The sequence below is a fragment of the Salmo salar genome, chromosome ssa09 (assembly GCF_905237065.1).
Source record: "Salmo salar chromosome ssa09, Ssal_v3.1, whole genome shotgun sequence".
Lineage (NCBI taxonomy): Eukaryota > Metazoa > Chordata > Actinopteri > Salmoniformes > Salmonidae > Salmo > Salmo salar.
Window position 1 is genome coordinate 8,464,194 of NC_059450.1, and position 20,554 is coordinate 8,484,747.

Below are 20,554 nucleotides of genomic sequence, written 5' to 3' on the forward strand. Positions count from 1 at the left end.
TAATTCCACTTAGGTCTGTTGCTCTGTCATCATTTTGAAAGCAACGCCATGTGTTGAAACCTATGCTCTAATATTCAAAGAGTCTCATGTTCTTTTTCACTTTTGAATTCGGCATGTTTCGCTCTTTATTCAGTTAGATTTGAGGAGAGGCAGGACTCTACAGCAGGGAAGGGCGTTCGTGTCACTGTCAGACCCTACTAGTCATGCAGGGGGGTGGGTCCACCGGCGCAAAGGAAAACCCACATTTTTCATTGTTAGGGACACGGTGGAATGTGATGGTTTGATCCTACAGCGCAGGGAGTGGAGGGAAGAAACAACGAAGGCAGTTCAGGAGAAAAAAAAACCTGTCCCGCTGATGTACCAGTAAAATCTGTGAAAGAACTTGTGTTCAGTCTTTGGTTCAAACCTACAGTCATCTTGTCGGAACTCTTCGACACAAAGCGAATCAATTTGGGGACTATCGCAGATTTTCTTTTCATGGCAAGGTAGGTGAACTAGTGTTTTGATGAATATAAAACTACTTGTATTACTAAATCAATGAACTAATGTAACGATGGTACTGTAACTTCCCGAATTCGACACGGGCAGGCACACTCCGAACTGCGGCAAGTTTTTACCCCTCCTCCCCCTGCTCTTCTGCCGCAGCTAAAACGAAGCCTCCATGAAACACCGGACTGCAGCTAAAAACTTGGGCCACGTTCAGTAGGCAAACGTGTGGAATGTTGCAGAATGAAATGTCACGAATAGAAGTGATGTGATTCCATATTATTCAAGTCCGAGAACATGTTTGTACAGTGCTACATATTTACAGATCCATGTATTTCAATATTTCTATCTGAACTTTCTACAACGTTGTGCCCTGCTGAGCAGCCAGCTGGTTAAGAATGTGTAGGAGTTTGAAGTTCTCCTCGTTTTAAGCGTGTGTAGATCACTGTAACTAAATGTAGCCTTTATCATTATGATTAAGAGTGGCTAGCACACTTATGTTCAGTGGGGATGTGCCAGTCTCTGGGTGGAATGTTGGGGTTTCTGAACAGGGACATAAATATTTTCCTCGAACGATGTATCATCCGGCTCAGGCGATTTCTTTAAATTAATTTGCAACACTAGTAGCCAGCCACCTTTCCACAATTCGAAAAATCCCACTGTCCACTTAAGGCAGCTACAGTCCACTGTCACTTTGAAGATTTAGTTCCCAGTATAGCCTAAAGTAGACAGTAAAAAAAAAAAATTATATATAGATATATATAAACAAACAAACAAACATTACAGGTCAACTGGTCTAAACAAGATGGCAGTAAAAGCCCGTTATCTATATTGACACTTGACATATCATATTTTAGCTGGTTCCCAAGTAGCCCAGTATTGGACTAAAGGAGCTTAACATTACTCCTTAGTCCAAGGACCTTACATGTTCTGTTTTAAGGGGTGAATTGCCTCTGGAGCCATAACAGCCAAATACTCCCATCTAAACGTGAATCAATTCTCAATTGCGGTATGGTTCTAGGAACAGAAATCCCTCTACATTCATATCACATCAACATTTCACAAACGCAAAATACACACTTACTGTAAACTGTTTTAACACAGCAGCCAACAGTATTTTTCAGTGACAACACTTTTGTGGGGTCTTGTCACCCACCTACAGAAGAGCCTTTGTCCAATGACTTATGTGTAATGTAATGGAACTGAGTCATGATCAAGGGCTAGTTCCTAAGTAGACTATGTTGACAGCCATAATTGGAATGATCTTCAAAACTTGACCTCTATGGATAAATCATCAAATGTATTTAAGTCATTGCTCAAATTGTGAATACAGCAGGGAATGATCAGCCTGATACATGATAGACAACTTCAAATTGCCTTAATTGATGGCAGGCGTCATCCATTATTATTTGCATAGATCTACTTCACATGGGAAGGGAGCTTTCCAAAGATTCCACAAACTGGCTAAAGTTACGATTTCACTTTACCCCGATAGAGTAAGATGCACTAAGAGAGTAAGATGGCGCCGACAGACATAGCAGCTCTGCTTCTAGCTCGTAAGCAACTTTGCAGTATTTTTTTGTGTGTTATTTCTTACATTATTAGCCCAGAACGTTTTTTGTGTTATTACATATAGCCAGAAATAACTTTTGGATATCAGAGCGGTGGTAACTCGCCAGCATTATGATCAGGATTATGAGTTTCCTGAATTGGATCCTTTGTTCATACCCCCAAGGCAATTGAAATTATCCCAGAGACTGCTCCAAGACGCCACCGGCGGAGAAGAGGTATTCGGAGTGAACTTCTAGTCCGACTCAGGAGGCATGCACACCATCCACTACTTCAGAGTATATTACTCACTAATGTTCAGTCTCTAGACAATAAAGTAGACACGCTCAGGGCGAGGATCTCCTTTCAGAGAGACTTCAGGAACTGTAACATACTCTGTTTCACGGAATCATGGCTCACTCGGGATATACTGTCCCCGTCCATACAGGTTCTCAATACATCGCACAGACAGGAATAAACAACTCTCCGGGAAGTAGAAGGGTGGTGGTGTATGTTTCATGATTAACAACTCATGGTGTGATTGTGATAACATACAGAAACTCAAGTCCTTTTGTTCACCCGACCTAAACTCGGCAAAAAAAAGAAACGTCCTTTCACTGTCAACTGCGTTTATTTTCAGCAAACTTAACATGTGTAAATATTGTATGAACATAAGATTCGACAACAGAGACATAAACTGAACAAGTGTGACTAACAGAAATGGAAAATTGTCCCTGAAAAAAGGGGGGGTCAAAATCAAAAGTAACAGTCAGTATCTGGTGTGGCCACCAGCTGCATTAAGTACTGCAGTGCATCTGCTCCTCATGGACTGCACCAGATTTGCCAGTTCTTGCTGTGAGATGTTACCCCACTCTTCCACCAAGGCACCTGTAAGTTTACGGACATTTCTTGGGGGAATGGCCCTAGCCCTCACCCTCCGATCAAACAGGTCCCAGACGTGCTCAATAGGAATGAGATCAGGGCTCTTCGCTGGCCATGGCAGAACACTGACATTCCTGTCTTGCAGGAATCACGCACAGAACGAGCAGTATGGCTGGTGGCATTGTCATGCTGGAGGGTCATGCCAGGATGAGCCTGCAGGAAGGGTACCACATGAGGGAGGAGGATGTCTTACATGTAATGCACAGCGTTGAGATTGCATGCAATGACACCAAGCTCAGTCCGATGATGCTGTGACACACCGCCCCAGACCATGACGGACCCTCCACCTCCAAATCGATCCCGCTCCAGAGTACAGGCCTTGGTGTAACGCTCATTCCTTCGACGATAAACACGAATCCAACCATCACACCTGGTGAGACAAAACCACGACTCGTCAGTGAAGAGCACTTTTTGCCAGTCCTGTCTGGTCCAGCGACGGTGGGTTTGTGCCCATAGGCAACGTTGTTGCCGGTGATGTCTGGTGAGGACCTGCCTTACAACAGGCCTACAAGCCCTCAGTCCAGCCTATTGCGGACAGTCTGAGCACTGATAGAGGGATTGTGGGTTCCTGGTGTAACTCGGGCAGTTGTTGTTGCCATCCTGTACCTGTCCCACAGGTGTGATGTACCGATCCTGTGCAGGTGTTTTTACACATGGTCTGCCACTGCGAGGACGATCAGCTGTCCGTCCTGTCTCCCTGTAGCGCTGTCTTAGCCGTCTCACAGTACGGACATTGCAATTTATTGCCCTGGCCACATCTGCAGTCCTCATGCCTCCTTTCAGCATGGCTAAGGCACGTTCACACAGATGAGCAGGGACCCTGGGCATCTTTCTTTTGGTGTTTTTCAGAGTCAGTAGAAAGGCCTCTTTAGTGTCCTAAGTTTTCATAGCTGTGACCTTAATTGCCTACCGTCTGTAAGCTGTTAGTGTCTTAAGGACCTTTCCACAGGTGCATGTTCATTAATTGTTTATGGTTCATTGAACAAGCATGGGAAACAGTCTTTAAACCCTTCACAATGAAGATCTGGGAAGTTACTTGGATTTTTATGAATTATCTTTGAAAGACAGTGACCTGAAAAATTGGCATTTTTTTTTTTGCTGAGTTTAGAGTACCTCCCAATCAAATGCTGACCATATTACCTCCCAAGATAATTATCTTTGGTTATAGTCACAGTCGTGTCTATTCCCCCTCAAGCCGATACCACAACGGCCCTCAAGGAACTGCACTGGACTTTATGCAAACTGGAAACCACATATCCTGAGACCACATTTATTGTAACTGAGGATTTAAGCAAAGCAAATTTGAGTGAAACGCTACTGAAGTTCTATCAACACATTGACTGTAGTACTCGTGCTGGTAAAATACTAGACCGCTGATACTCCCCCATTCGAAATGCCTACAAGGCCCTCCCCCACCCGCCCTTCGGCAAATCAGATTACGGCTCCATTTTGCTCCTCCCTTCCAATAGGCAGAAATTCAAACAGGAAGTACATGTGCTAAGGTCTATGCAACGCTGGTCTGACCAATTTGGAATCCATGCTTCAAGATTGTTTTGATTATGCGCACTGGGAAGAAGCCACTGCTCCAAAACCACCATAAAAAAGCCAGACTATGGTTTGCAACTGCGCATGGGGACAAAGATTGTACTTTTTGGAGAAATGTCCTCTGGTCTGATGAAACAAAAATAGAACTGTTTGGCCATAATTACCATCGTTATGTTTGGAGGAAAAAGGGGGACGCTTGCAAGCCGAAGAACACCATCCCAACCGTGAAGCACCGGGGTGGCAGTATCATGTTGTGGGGGTGCTTTGCTGCAGGAGGGACTGGTGCACTTCACAAAATAGGTGTCATCATGAGGCAGGAAAGTTGTGGCTATATTTAAGGAACATTTCAAGACATCAGTCAGGAAGTTAAAGCTTGGTCGCAAATGGGTCTTCCAAATAGACAACGACCCCAAGCATACTTCCAAGTTGTGGCAAAATGGCTTAAGGACAACAAAGTCAAGATATGGGAGTGGCCATCACAAAGCCCTGACCTCAATCCTATAGAAAATATTTGGGCTGAACTGAAAAAGCGTGTGCGAACAAGGAGGCCTGCAAACCTGACTCAGTTACACCAGCTCTGTCAGGAGGAATGGGCCAAAATTCACCCAACTTATTGTGGGAAGCTTGTGGAAGGCTACCTGACACGTTTGACCCAAGTTAAACAATTTAAAGGCAATGCTACCAAATACGAATTGAGTGTACGTAAACTTCTGACCCACTGGGAATGTGATGAAAGAAATAAAATCTGAAATAAATAATTCTCTCTACTATTATTCTGACATTTCACATTCTTAAAATAAAGTGGTGATCCTAACTGACCTAAGACAGGGAATTTTTACTGTGATGTCAGGAATTGTGAAAAACTGAGTTTAAATGTATTTGGCTAAGGTGTATGTAAACTTCTGACTTCAACTGTATGTACAGTGCAATTGGAAAGTATTCAGACCCCTTGACTTTTTTCACAGCTTTATTATAAAATTGATTACATACATTTACATAGAGTAAAAAATGTATCTACACACACTACCCCATAATGACAAAGCAAAAACAGATTTTAAAAAATCTTGCAAATGTATTAAACAGAAATGCCTTATTTTCGTAAGTGTTCAGATCCTTTGCTATGAGACTCCTAATTGAGCTCAGGTGCATCCTGTTTCCATTGATCATCCTTGATGTTTCTACAACTGGATTGGAGTCCACCCAAAAAAATCTGTAGCATTGAAGGTTCCCTAGATGTTGCCTCCATCATTCTTAAATGGAAGAAGTTTGGAACCACCAAGACTCTTCCAAGAGCTGGCCGCCTGGCCAAACCAAGCAATCGGGGGAGAAGGGCATTGTTCAGGGAGGTAACCAAGAACCCAATGGTCACTCTGAATCAGCTCCAGAGTTCCTCTGTGGAGATGGGAGAGCATTACAAAAGGACAACCATCTCTACAGCACTCCACCAATCAAGCTGCAGAGATGGTTAAAAGTATTCAGACCCCTTTTTATTTATTAGTCTTTTATTCTAAAATTGATTAAATTGTTATTTCCCCTCATCAGTCTACACTCAATACCCCATAATAACAAAGCAAAAACAGGTTTTTAGAAATGTTAACAAAAAAAAACGAAATACTGAAATATTTGTGCTTTGAAGCACATTTTGGCAGGAATTACAGCTTCGACTCTTCTTGGGTATGACGCTACAAGCTTGGCACACCTGTATATGAGGTGTTTCTCCCATTCTTATCTGCAGATCCTCTCAAGCGCTGTCAGGTTGGATGGGGAGTGTTCGATCGGGTTCAAGTCCTGGCACTGGCTGGGACACTCAAGGACATTCAGAGACTTGTCCCGAAGCCACTCCAGCGTTGTCTTGGCTGTGTGCTTAGGGTCGTTGTCCTATTGGAAGGTGAACCTTTCCCCAGTCTGAGGTCCTGAGCGCTCTGGAGCAGGTTTTTATCAAAGATCTCTGTACTTTGCTCCGTTAATCTTTCCCTCGATCCTGACTAGTCTCCCAATCCCTGCTGCTGAAAACATCCCCACGGCATGATGCTGCCACCATGCTTCACCATAGGGATGGTGCCAAGTTTCCTCCAGATGTGACGCTTGGCATTCAGTCCGAAGAGTCTTTAGGTGCCTTTTGGCAAACTCCAAGTGGGCTGTCTTGTGCCTTTTTACAGAGGTGTGGCTTCCGTCTGGCCGCTCTACCATGAAGGTTGTAGACACATTTCAAGGATGATCAATGGAAACAGGATGCACCGTAGCTCAATTTTTAGTCTCATAGCAAAGGAATACTTATGTAAATAAGATATTTCTGTTTATTTGTTTATACATTTGCGAAAATGTCAACCTGTTTTTCGTTTCGTCACAATGGGGCATAGTGTGTAGATTGAGGAAAACAATAAATATTTAATCCATTTTAGAATAGGGCTGCAATGTTACAAAATGTGGGAAAAGGGAAGGGGTCTGAATACTTTCCAAATGCACTGTAGGCTACATATAATGAGTGTCAAAGGAATGAGGTGCAACGCTGAGTCTGAACAGCAATGCTCCCCCAGCTGCAGTACAAGTAGCAGCAGTGGAATGGTAATCTGGAAGGTGGGGTCTGTGAAAAGAGAGCGAGGGAGAAAAATAGAGGGGACCTGCCTTGACCTGTTTCAGACATGAAGGCAAATTGCTGATCGCTTTCCAGTAAGTCCCAGAGCCAGTTACTAACTCTGCTACTGCTTCCACTCCTTCTGATGGTGGGAACACAAGTACAATCAAGTTGGACTGGAAGATAGGCACAGCTGCATGCATTGGAGGGTCACTGTATGTGCATACAGGGCAATGACCTATCCCTTTCTGCGTAAGTAGGAATTCAGAAGTACACAGGCATTAATGTTGTAGATACAAACCACTTCCTACCTGGTAGACCTTACAGCCAAGGAAAAGGACATTTCATGTCTTTTATGCTAAACTGTTGAGAGGTTACAAAGCAACCTTGACACTTGAATTGCAATCCCTTCATATCCTGCCTGTACGAACATTGACCAAGTGAACATGTTGGCCAAGTAGAGTACAATAACTAGTGCTCTCCTGTTCCACCTCCATTTGGACTCTTTGTGCCAGTCTACTGTAGCAAACTTTACTTTCACCTTTGACTGGTCACTTGGTAGGTCTCTGGTGTTTTTCCTTTTGGCGTTGTGTCACTCTTTCAGTTTATTTCTTCATAGTGTATATAACGTAGTATAAAGACTACTGCTGAGAATTTGAATCCTTACAGTTTGTAGAGTTGACTTTTTATGCTATAGAGTGAAAGCAAGCGACGGGGCAGAGTTTGTTCAGTGGCCAAGTGTGTCGCCCATGCAAAGTAATAATTTCCCTCCTTCTCTCTCTTTACGAGCTGGGCTTACACATGATTCGTTTTCCACTTGATGGAAGCATGCAATGAAATGGCATCTGCTGCCTTTGGCTGAAACCAAAGGCTAATCATTATGGGTGTCCAATAAGTGTAATTATCAGACTTACTAGGCGGACCTGAGGATTACGGAGTAGCTCAATGACTAGTGTGGGGATTAAATTGAAAATGGTGGTTTTCTGCCTTTCGGCTTTTCAGACCACTTGGCACATTAAGGAGAAAGTGCTCTGGAGTTGGTGTATTATTGAACTGTAATGGCGTGTAGCCCTTAATTTTATAAGTCTAAAATTGTATTTTAGTGAAGTGCTTTCACTCCTAGAATGCTACCCCTCCCTGGGACGGCATAGTCAACGAGACAGAGGATGTTTTTTTTTTTATGGTTCTCCCTGAAATAGCACAGATTAGTCATACTGAGTTTAATGAAGCACACAGCCCACATGTATTGTGATAATGTAATAATGGCCTGAGTATCCGGGACGAGCTCGTGTTGACGCTACACAGGCCAGCTGGACACTGCTGCCTTAGCGCCGGCAAGGGGAATGGATTTATGCTTTTGACATTCCGTGTGTGTGTGTGTGTGTGTGTGTGTGTGTGTGTGTGTGTGTGTGTGTGTGTGTGTTAAGGAGGGTTATAAATGCCTCTATGGAGTCTGCTAACACTGGCTTCGCCTGTTGGGCTTTGCCTTTTGGGTCTGTTTATTGGTGTTTTTCTCCCAATGGTGCCTCTATGTTCAGGACCCTGGGAAGTGTTAGTGGCCCTTAACCCTTTTCCTGCCAGCCGCGCTTTTATCAGTGGCGGGTGGGTGACAGGGCTTGTCTCTGTGATTTCAGCTGGAGTTCAAACCACTTGTCTGTACTTTCTTGCAGTGCTTCTGATCGGCCTTCAGATCCTAGAGATTGAGATTGTCAGTAAAGCGTTCCCAGTTCACACCGCTGTTCACTCACTCATTAAAGAACGGCCTTTGACCTACTGGGGCAGATCCGTTGTCACTCCAAAGATGTCAGCCCGGGCAGAACTACGCTATATTTACCCTGTACTGATCTACAGTATATTCCTGTATAGGCCAGGGTGACTTTGGCACTGGCGAGACTTATTCAGAATAGGTTTTTTTAGTTATTATACGTCATTGTTACCAAACAAACCAGATATAATGTTATTTTAATATTACATTCCATTTCCACTACAACACAGTGAACTAGCCTCTGGGCACTGAAACCCAAGCCTGTGTCCATAGAGTCATGCAAAAGACTAATCAGGTATTTATCTCCTTTCCACCCAGACCCATTTATTCATTGTGATTTGAGAATAGGGTTGTTCCATTTGATTTCAATCACTTTTGGACCGAACCCCTTTAGATTTCAACAAAACTTAACCATACATATTTGCCCATGGTAGAATTGGTCAAAAATTAACTTTCTGGACTTGAATGCAAAAACATTTAGGGGATAGAGGTGCTCAAAGTTGGTCCATTTTGCATACCCCACCCAATCAGACATCCATGTCTTAATCGGTGGAAAATATAAACGGTTGAGTTTGATATAATTTAAAAGCTTACAAACAGGGTTGTCAAACTATTTGAGAATTTCTTGATTTAACAACCACAAATTCTCACAAATTGTAGTTTAGACCCTACTTTACGTGATCTGAGGTGTTTGTTTGTGCCCGCCATGGGTTAAGACACAGCATACACTTGAATGCAGGGTGGGTGTCATTTCAATCATAGAAATACAATACATGACCAAAAGTATGTGGACACCTGCTCGTCGATCATCTCATTCCAAAATCATGGGCATTAATATGGAGTTGGTTCCCCCTTTGCTGCTATAAAAGCCTCCGCTCTTCTGTGAAGGGTGTCCACTAGATGTTGGAACATTGCTGCGGGGACTTGCTCCCATTCAGCCACAAGAGCATTAGTGAGGTCGGGCAGTGATGTTGGGCGATTAGTTCTTGCTCGCAGTCAGCGTTCCAATTCATCCCCAAGGTGTTCGATGGGGTTGAGGTCAGGGCTCTGTGCAGGGCAGTCGAGTTCTTCCACAATGATCTCAACATTTCAGTATAGGCCTCGCTTTGTGCATCGGGGCATTGTCATGCTGAAACAGGAAAGGACCTTCCCCAAACTGTTGCCACAAAGTTGGAAGCACATATGTAGCTTTAAGATTTCCCTTCACTGAAACTAAGGGGCTTAGCCCGAACCAGGAAAAATGCCCCCAGACCATAATTCCTCCTCCACCAAACTTTACAGTTGGCACTATGTATTGGGGCAGGTAGCGTTCTTTGAGACTTTTGAACAAAAACATGCAGGGCTTGACATTTACCTGTCAATCCACTTGTCCTTGAGACAAGGATGTGACTGAAAATGTTGTGGTGTTTGATGAAAACCATTATAACAATGTTTTTCTTTGGAGATTGCATGGCTCTGTGCTAGATTTTATACACCTGTCAGCAACGGGTGTGGCTGAAATAACTGAATCCACTCATTTGAAGGGGTGTCCACATACTTTTGTATATACAGTTGAAGTCGGACGTTTACATACACTTAGGTTGGAGTCATTAACTCGTTTTTCAACCACTCCACAAATGTCTTGTTAACAAACTATAGTTTTGGCAAGTCAGTTAGGACATCAACTTTGTGCATGACACAAGTAATTTTTCCAACAATTGTTTCCAGACAGATTATTTCACTTATAATTCACTGTATCACAAATCCAGTGGGTCAGAAGTTTACATGCACTGAGTTGACTGTGCCTTTAACCTGTTGGGGATAGGGGGCAGTATTTGCACGGCCGGATAAAAAACGTACCCGATTTAATCTGGTTACTACTCCTGCCCAGTAACTAGAATATGCATTTGATTTGGATAGAAAACACCCTAAAGTTTCTAAAACTGTTTGAATGGTGTCTGTGAGTATAACAGAACTCATTTGGCAGGCCAAAACCTGAGAAGATTCCAAACAGGAAGCGCTCTCTCTGACTATTTCTTGGCCTTCTTGATCATCTCTATCCAAAACAGGGGATCTCTGGCATAACGTGACATTTTCTAACGCTCCCATAGGCTCTCAGAAGGCGCCAGAACGTTGAATGGTGACTTTGCAGGCCATGGCTGAAAAACAGTAGCGCATTTGGATAGTGGTCGATCTGAGAACAATGAGACTGGGGGCGCGTGCACGAGCCGACACCATGTTTTTATTTTTTCGTCTTTGAACGAAAACAGGGTTTCCCGGTCAGAATATTATCGCTTTTTTACGAGAAAAATCGCATAAAAATTGATTTTAAACAGCGTTTGACATGCTTCGAAGTACGGTAATGGAATATTTTGAATTTTTTTGTCGCGAACGCCGGGCGCGTCACCCTTCTTTACCCTTCGGATAGTGTCTTGAACGCACGAACAAAACGCCGCTATTTGGATATAACTATGGATTATTTGGAACCAAACCAACATTTGTTATTGAAGTAGAAGTCCTGGGAGTGCATTCTGACGAAGAACAGCAAAGGTAATCCAATTTTTCTTAGAGTAAATCTGAGTTTGGTGAGTACCACACTTGGTGGGTGTCAAAATAGCTAGCCCGTGATGGCCGGGCTATCTACTCAGAATATTGCAAAATGTGCTTTCACCAAAAAGCTATTTTAAAATCGGACACCGCGATTGCATAAAGGAGTTCTGTATCTATAATTCTTAAAATAATGTATGTTTTTTGTGAACGTTTATCGTGAGTAATTTAGTAAATTCACCGGAAGTGTTCGGTGGGAATGCTAGTCACATGCTAATGTAAAAAGCTAGTTTTTGATATAAATATGAACTTGATTGAACAAAACATGCATGTATTGTATAACACAATGTCCTAGGAGTGTCATCTGATGAAGATCATCAAAGGTTAGTGCTGCATTTAGCTGTGGTTTTGGTTTTTGTGACATTAAATGCTAGCTTGAAAAATGGGTGTCTGATTATTTCTGGCTGGGTACTCTGCTGACATAATCTAATGTTTTGCTTTCGCTGTAAAGCCTTTTTGAAATCGGACAATGTGGTTAGATTAACGAGAGTCTTGTCTTTAAAATGGTGTAAAATAGTCATATGTTTGAGAAATTGAAGTAATAGCATTTCTAAGGTATTTGAATATCGCGCCACGGGATTCCACTGGCTGTTGAGTAGGTGGGACGCATTTGAGTCAATTGGAGGTGTACCTGTGGATGTATTTCAAGGCCAACCTTCAAACTCAGTGCCTCTTTAGTTGACATCATGGGAAAATCAAAAGAAATGAGCCAAGAAAAATTGTAGACCTCCACAAGTCTGGTTCATCCTTGGGAGCAATTTCCAAACGCCTGAAGGTACCACATTCATCTGTACAAACAATAGTATGCAATATAAACACCATAGGACCACGCAGCCGTCATACCGCTCATGAAGGAGACGTGTTCTGTCTCCTAGAGATGAACGTACTTTGGTGCGAAAAGTGCAAATCAATCCCAGAACAACAGCAAAGGACCTTGTGAAGATGCTGGAGGAAACAGGTACAAAAGTATCTATATCCACAGTAAAACGAGTCCTAAGTCGACATAACCTGAAAGGCCGCTCAGCAAGGAAGAAGCCACTGCTTCAAAACCGTCATAAAAAAGCCAGACTACGGTTTGCAACATCACATGGGGACAAAGATCGTACTTTTTGGAGAAATGTCCTCTGGTCTGATGAAACAAATATAGAACTGTTTGGCCATAATGACCATTGTTATGTTTGGTAGAAAAAGGGGGAAGCTTGCAAGCCGAAGAACACCATCCCAACCGTGAAGCACACGGGTGGCAGCCTCATGTTGTGGGGGTGCTTTGCTGCAGGAGGGACTGGTGCACTTCACAAAATAGGTGGCATCATGAGGCAGGAAAATTATATGGATTTATTAAAGCAACATCTCAAGACATCAGTCAGGAAGTTAAATATTGGTCGCAAATGGGTCTTCCAAATGGACAACGACCTCAAGCATACTTCCAAAGTTGTGGCAAAATGGCTTAAGGACAACAAAGTCAAGGTATTAGAGTGGCCATCACAAACCCGGACCTCAATCCTATATAAAATTTGTGGGCTGAACTGAAAAAGCGTGTGCGAGCAAGGAGGCCTGCAAACCTGACTCAGTTACACCAGCTCTGTCAGGAGGAATGGGCCAAAATTCACCCAACTTATTGTGGGAAGCTTGTGGAAGGCTACATGAAACGTTTCACCCAAGTTAAACAATTTGAAGGCAATTCTACCAAATACTAATTGAGTGTATGCAAACTTCTGACCCACTGGGAATGTGATGAAAGAAATAAAAGCTGAAATAAATAATTCTCTCTACTATTATTCTGACATTTCACATTCTTAAAATAAAGTGGTGATCCTAACTGACCTAAGACAGGGAATTTCTACTAGGATTAAATGTCAGAAATTGTGAAACTGAGTTTAAATGTTTTTGGCTAAGGTGTATGTAAACTTCCGACTTCAACTGTATAGTGTATAATTGATAGGTTGGACATATCCCTTTGAACCACAGCAATTTAACTGGTTCATGGAAATTGAATAGAAATTTTTACTTCTAATTACAAAGATGGCCACCGGTCCACCCACATGTCAACTTAAAAGGGGAATTTCTATTTTCTATATTTCAATAGGTTTCCTGTGGATGATTGACAGTATAGATCTGATCTTCCCATTCAAGTCAACATTCTCTGATGTGTGGACCTCCAAGTATGTTTGTGCTACCTTTTTGAAAGTTGACATTTTAAATTGTATTCCCATTTTAGTACATTTATCAGCCAAAACATGACACCCACCCTGTTTTTAAGAGCATGCTGTGTCTCAACTGGTGTCGGGTACAACAACACACACCTCAGATGATTTAAAATAGGATCTAAGCTACAACATATGCAGGGATAATTGACATGAAAAGTTTAAAAATTACTATTTCATACAACTTTTTAAATAAATTATAAAATAGTTTGTAAGCTTTTAAATGACATCAAACTCAGAAAAGTTTATATTTTCCAGTGATGAAGACATGGATGCCTCATGGTAGGGTGGGGTATGAAACTGGGTCAACTTTGAGCACTTCTATCTCCTAAATATTTTGGCATTCAGAAAAAGTTACTTTCTGATCACTTCTACCATGGGCAAATATGTATAGAAAGTTTTCTTTTTTGTTCAAATCAAAACTGTTGCGGTCAAGAAAATAATTGAAATCAAATGGAACGACCCAATAATCCTGTGAGGGACACAATAGATTGCTTCTCGTGGTGTAGCTTTGCGCTATGGCTTAATCTAGGTCGCCTGTCACTGCTGTCATGCTATAGCATGTTTAACAGGGCTGTGACGTAAGGCCCAGGGGGGACTTGAGTTTCATTTGGTGTAAGTTAATTTAGCTTTTCAACCCTTTGGAACTTAAACATTTTGGTTTGAGTATGCCACAAGCGGCGAGGTGTGTGTGTGGGGGGAGGGGCAAGATACAATACGGCTAAGGGGCCAACATGATTGAGTCATGAGTGGCTTTGTTTTGGCGTGTCCTTTTTGCGGTGACTTTGGCCTCATTGGTGTCAAAGCATGCATGGGCTGCTCATTATTGGACGTTCCGATTGGATCTGGCAAACCTCTTTCAACCCACTGATGGGGGATTGATGCTCACCCAAGCAGCAGGTGATTGTGGGTAGGCAGGGAAAGGACTCTTTGTGGAGTGACGAGCAGCGTTTTCTTGGTGGCCTGCTTTGATGGAGCACGTGGCTTTGTGATGTCAGTTACTCTCAATATAGTCAGAGCTCTGGGACCACAAGGATCATGATGAATCAACAAGTTGATCTGACCAGTTGATCAATGAACTCTTTTCTCAATGTAAGTGGGGCGGCAGGTAGCCTGGTGGTTAGAGCGTTGGGCCAGTAACCGAAAGGTTGCTAGATTGAATACCAGAGCTGACAAGGTAAAAATATGTTGTTCTGTCCCTTAACAAGGCAGTTTAACCCACTGTTCCTAGGCTGTCATTGTAAATAAGACTTTGTTCTTAACTGACTTGCCAAGTTAAATAAAGTGCCTGTTCCTGGAATTCAACTGGATCAGAACTACTACATGTTAAGTTCCTTGTATACATTAGTGATGATTGACTATATATGATATTGTTTTTACTATCGCAAAATAGTTTTTGAGCTATTTTGCTGTACCGGCACCAAAACTCTATGTTCTGTTCATAGCTGCTTCTCCTTTTTTTAAATAGGGAGCCAATTTGTTTTCAGCACTTTTATTTCCATGACTGACCAAAACTCGTTTTCTCATGGCACTCTTGTCCTACTGCAGCGGACATATGGTGAGCAATATATTTGGAACATCGGATCGCAATAAAATCACAGTATCAAATAACAATACATATAGAATCGTGAGAATCACAATATATCGTATCAGCACCTAAAGTATAGTGATATTGTATCGTGAGGTCCCTAGCAATTCCCAGCTCTAGTATACATGTGGCTCTTTCTTACTCTTGCGACAAGCTAGCAATCCAGTATGTTAATACCAAGCTTTGGCAGATAACTGTTGTCCTTCCTTATAATTATGAGAAACCTCATGGCTCAAATAAAAGGCTCTATTTGAGTGTGCCCAATTGTAATAGTAAATATTTTCTTGCCTTTGTAGATGACAGGCTGTCTGCCTGACTAAACTGTTAGCATTAGCTGGCTTTTGCTAAGTTGACCTAAACTTACCTCCTCTCTGAGGGGGAAGGTAAGAAACCACTTGAGCCAATAAATACTTAATTTTCACACCCTGCACTTTGTAGCTTTTCCGTTTCCCATAGAAGGTGCCTTTGGGAAAATCTCTCCATGGCTTCCAAGTTTGTATTGTGAATTGATACAAGCTTGTGACAGAGCGTTAACGGCTAGCATAACAGGTGTGATGTGTTTTGAATGTGAGGAATTGGTCAGAACAGAGACTGTAAAAAATACCTTTCTGGATTATTTACCCATATGATCCACTAGCGGTAAACCTACTGCTGCTTGGTCTTTATTTTGGTCTCTACCTCGACCTCACTTGTTTGTTACTGTTTTTAATGTCTTTTTTGTTAAGGCCTTCTTTTTGGTCAGTACAAGGAGGCTACAGAGGTGATTAAAACATATTGCCTCAGATTTTTTTACTGAAGTTTCTCAGGAATCTTTTTTGGCACCTATATCTGAAATCGTTACGGATTATCCAAAAATTGAGGCTCACGCATCAGATTTACAAAACGTTTCGTTGCCCCAGTAGTTCATATTTATGGACCTCCAAAGCCTGCTATCCTCCATCATAGCCTAAATTAACCGACCTGTAAACCATGTAAAGGCATTTAGAAAGTAAGGAATGTTCAGAAGGGGGTATAAACTTTCATTTGGCCTGTTTAGCAATCCTCAATTTTTTTATCATTGAAACAGACGAATTTTGTTGATGTTGCTGCGACACCAGAATAGAATACGTTTCCTGCTTAGTTACATGATGACTCGTTTATGTTTTAGATTTTTCTGTGTTGGTGCATTTTAAAGGGGCAACAAAAACATTTCCCACCCATTATCTGCGGCTCCCGACGTGTCCATTTCGGCAGTTCTCACACGAGGAGTCCACCTTCCTTTTCAGCTTGTTCCAGGAGTATTTTCGGAAGTTATTGAAAAGAGAAATCTGAACCGTTTAACTTTAAAAGGGATGTATGGATAGAAACTTGTTATTAATGTCCTTAACATTGTGTGTGTGTTAAGGTTGGGCGATATTACGATAGCATCGTCTATCAATGGGGATGACATCGTGATGTGACCGATGACGGTTCAGCCTATTTGAATTTGGCTGGCGCCCCACAATAAAGAGCGGAGTCTCCCAGTGCACAGCAGGACAGCACACAAGTGACACTCCAAGTAATTTGCCTAGTCTTTTTCAATAAATATGTGATACAGAACACACTAGAGGAATGTAGGCCAGAAAGAGTGGAGAATTCCAGCAATGTCCAGTCAGATATAATTTCTATCTGTCGGATGCATGGGCTTTAGGCAATAGTCTAAACCTATTATAACGGACACTCCTTAACTATCTTGTTTGGCTGTAAAAAATGTCATAACTTAGCCTATATTCCATTCTCTCTCCATTCGAGAGTCTATATGAAGGCCATGCTTCATCGTTTTATGCATGGCTTTCTCCCGATCAAACAAGTTCCATTCAAAATATTATTTGAATAGGCTATTATCAATCACAGCTTTATGATACCTAGAACAAACAATATTATTTATTTTTCTATTTTATAAGACAATGCAATTATTTAGTTCTGAAGATGGTAGACTACTTCTCTCCAGCCCATGATGTCACTATGATAAGGCAGCCCGTTCCTCATCAAACAGTCGGTGCTCCATGACCGCGCGCCTCTCTCTCTCACACACACACACACACACACACACACACACACACACACACAAACCTGCTCCATGCTGAAGCTACTCCACCAGAAAGGAACATTTAGAAAAGAGATTTGTATTATTTGGGGCCTCTCACTAGAATTTTACAGTTGTTTATACTCTGAACTAGAGCTGGGACGATAAACCGAAAATTATCGACACCGACCATACTGATCACTTATCACAGGCATTTTCGCTGATAACGTTCATTACGATAAGTAGCCTATACTAGAGAAATGTGAAGAATGAAATAAGTTTGCTGATATGGGTGATTGTTAATATGACAATAGATGGCTACAACCATTGTAGTAGTTTAAAGGATGATAATAATAATACAAATCTGGTGCACATTGTTATAAAGTTATCGCTCTATTTGTTGTTATCGCATTTGGTCTCTTACTTTCTGCTGCCTTTTTGGTCGAGATGGTCCTCTGTTTTTAGTTCTCCATGCCTGCTGTTGGCAGAGGGCAGGTCGGTCCAGCCTCACCAGGAGTTCATCTGGGGACTCGTGTTGGAGTTCGGTCTCTTACAGTGCTAGCTAGCTGCTGCTGTGCTTTCTTAGGAACTCTGAGAAGACATTGACAGCAAATGTGTGGTTGACTGACTTTGCCAGAAGTGCCTCAAGATTGTACTCGCGCTTCAAAGTGTGTGAGGTGAGGATGGATGGTGATGGATAGGGAGAGACGTGGGTAAAATGTGTAATTTTCCATTCTTGGCAGTTCCTCCTTAACTCGTTCCATACCTTGCTGCTATGTTTAGTTAACTTTTTGGGCAGCTGGATTCTAGTCTTCACCAGAGGGAAAGAGGGAGGATTGGAGAGAAGAAGCGAGTGGGCTGTGATTAGTGTATTTGGTGTTTTGAGAGAGTGAGAGGGCATCTGGTTAACAACCTGGAGCAACTATCAACCAACCCACCTCATTATAATTTAGCCACAGAGAGAGCCCTGCCTGCTATAGCCAAGTAAGCCCATATAAATAGAATCTGGTCATTTTATTTATATGGCGTACAGTGCCTACAGAAAGTATTCACACCCCTTGATTTGATTAAAATGAACTAATTGTAATTTTTGTCAACGATCTACACAAAATACTCTGTCAAAGTGGAGGAAACATTTTTAAAATTGTAAAACATTTATGAAAATTACCCCACTGAGTTAATACATGTTAGAATCTCCTTTGGCAGTGATTACAGCTGTCAGTCTTTCTGGGTAAGTTTCTAAGCGCTTTGCACACCTGGATTGTACAAAATTATTATTTTTTCAAATGTTCAAGCTCAGTCAAGTTTGTTGTAGATCATTGCCATTTTCAAGTCTTGCCATAGACTTGCAAGTAGATTTAAGTCAAAACTGTAACTAGGCCACTCAGGAACATTCAATGTTGTCTTGGTAAGCAACTCCAGTGTATATTTGACCTTGTGTTTTAGGTTATTGATCTGCTGAAAGGTGAATTTGTCTTCAAGTGTCTTTTGGAAAGCAGACTGAACCAGGTTTTCCTCTGGGTTTTGACTGTGATATTCCATTTATTTTTATTCTGAAAAAACGTCCTAGTCCTTGCCGATGACAATCATAACATGATGCACGCACCACCATACTTGAAAATATTCCGTAGTATTCAGTGATGTGTTGGATTTGCGCCAAACATAACACTTAGTATTGAGGATAAAATGTTAATTTCTTAGCCAAATTTTGTGCAGTTTTACTTTAGTGCCTTATTGCAAACAGGATGCATGTTTTCGAATATTTTTATTCTGTACAGGCTTCCTTCTTTTCACTCTGTCATTTAGGTTAGTATAGTGGAGTAACTACACTGTTCTTATTCAGATTTTTTAAACTGCAATGTTGATTAGGGGCTTGTAAGTAAGCATTTCACTAAGGTCTACACCTGTTGTATTCGGCGCATGTGACCAATAGAATTTGATTTGTTGATCCATCCGCAGTTTTCTCCTATCACAGCCATTAAACTCTGTAACCGTTTTAAAGTCACCATTGGTCTCATGGTGAAATCCCCTGAACGGTTTCCTTCCTCTCCGGCAACTGAGTTAGGAAGGACACCTGTATCTTTATAGTGACTGGGTGTGTTGATACACCATCCAAAGTGTAATTCATAACATCACCATGCTCAAAAGGATATTCAATGTCTGTTTTATATATTTTTACCCATCTACCAGTAGGTGCCCTTTGCAAGGTATTGGAAAAACCTCCCTGGTTTTGTGGTTGAATCCGTGTTTGAAATTAATTGTTCGACTGAGGGACCTTACAATTATCTGTATGTGTGTGGTACAGAGATGAGGTAGTCATTCAAAAATAATGTTAAACACTATTATTGCACACAGAGTGAGTCCATAAAACATATGCGTCTTGTTAAGAAGATTTTTACTCCTGAACATTTTTAGGATTGCCATAACAAAGGTGTTGAATACTTATTGACAAAATACATTTCAGCTTTTCATGGTTAATTCATTTGTAAAAATGAATTCCAATTTGACATGGGGTATTGTGTGTAGGCCAGTAACACAAAATCTCAATTGAATTGATTTTAAATTCAGGCTGTAACACAACAAAATGTGTAAAAAGTAAAGCGGTGTGAATACTTTCTGAAGGCACTGTAAGCCAAAAAAAGCCCCAGGTAAACAAACCATCTTGGTCTTACACCCACTCTTCCTCAGGTCCTCTCTGTTATCAGCCGAAAGAGGAGCAGGAAGGAGGGAGAGCTGCTGGACTGCATGTGAATGAGTCCTCACTGAGTGATGTCACTCGGCCCCTGAGATAACAGCCGTGGCCTCCGTCCAGCCTTGGGATCCAGGAAGGGGGGGGTGTTTATGACCCGTTGGCTCACGTTGCTGTGGCAACCACCCTGCATGTTTTACACATGCCTATCAGGCCGTGTGTGTGTGTGTGTGTGTGTGTGTGTGTGTGTGTGTGTGTGTGTGTGTGTGTGTGTGTCAGTCGCACTGTAACACATGCGTGTGAAAGAGGGAGAAAGCGAGGGAGCGCTTCTGGAAGCCAGCTTAGTCTGGCTGAATGACAGAAATCCCTCTTCTGTCCTGACCCTGCAGATAGAGAGAACGAAAGGGGGGAGAGAGAGCAGGAGGGTGGGAGAGGGATGGCACAGACACCTGTATCAACATCCACCCCCATAACTGGTTTTATAAATCCACTGCCTCTGTTGGTTCGCAGGCAGGCAGAACCATGGTTTGTGCTGGTTGCCTGGAGGGGGGGTGGAGCAGTAAGTAATAGAACACTGAGAAA

General features: G+C 42.1%; 1 protein-coding gene across 2 annotated transcripts in view; it reads left to right on the forward strand.

The window, feature by feature from the left end:
* Nucleotides 1-210: 210 nt before the first annotated feature.
* Nucleotides 211-20,554, forward strand: part of luzp1 (leucine zipper protein 1) — a 91,883-nt gene continuing 71,539 nt past the window's right edge. For both annotated transcript variants that reach the window (XM_045723363.1, XM_014210121.2), the window contains exon 1: nucleotides 211-485. The gene's annotated coding sequence lies outside the window, so the exon portion shown is untranslated. The remainder of the gene's footprint in view (nucleotides 486-20,554) is intronic.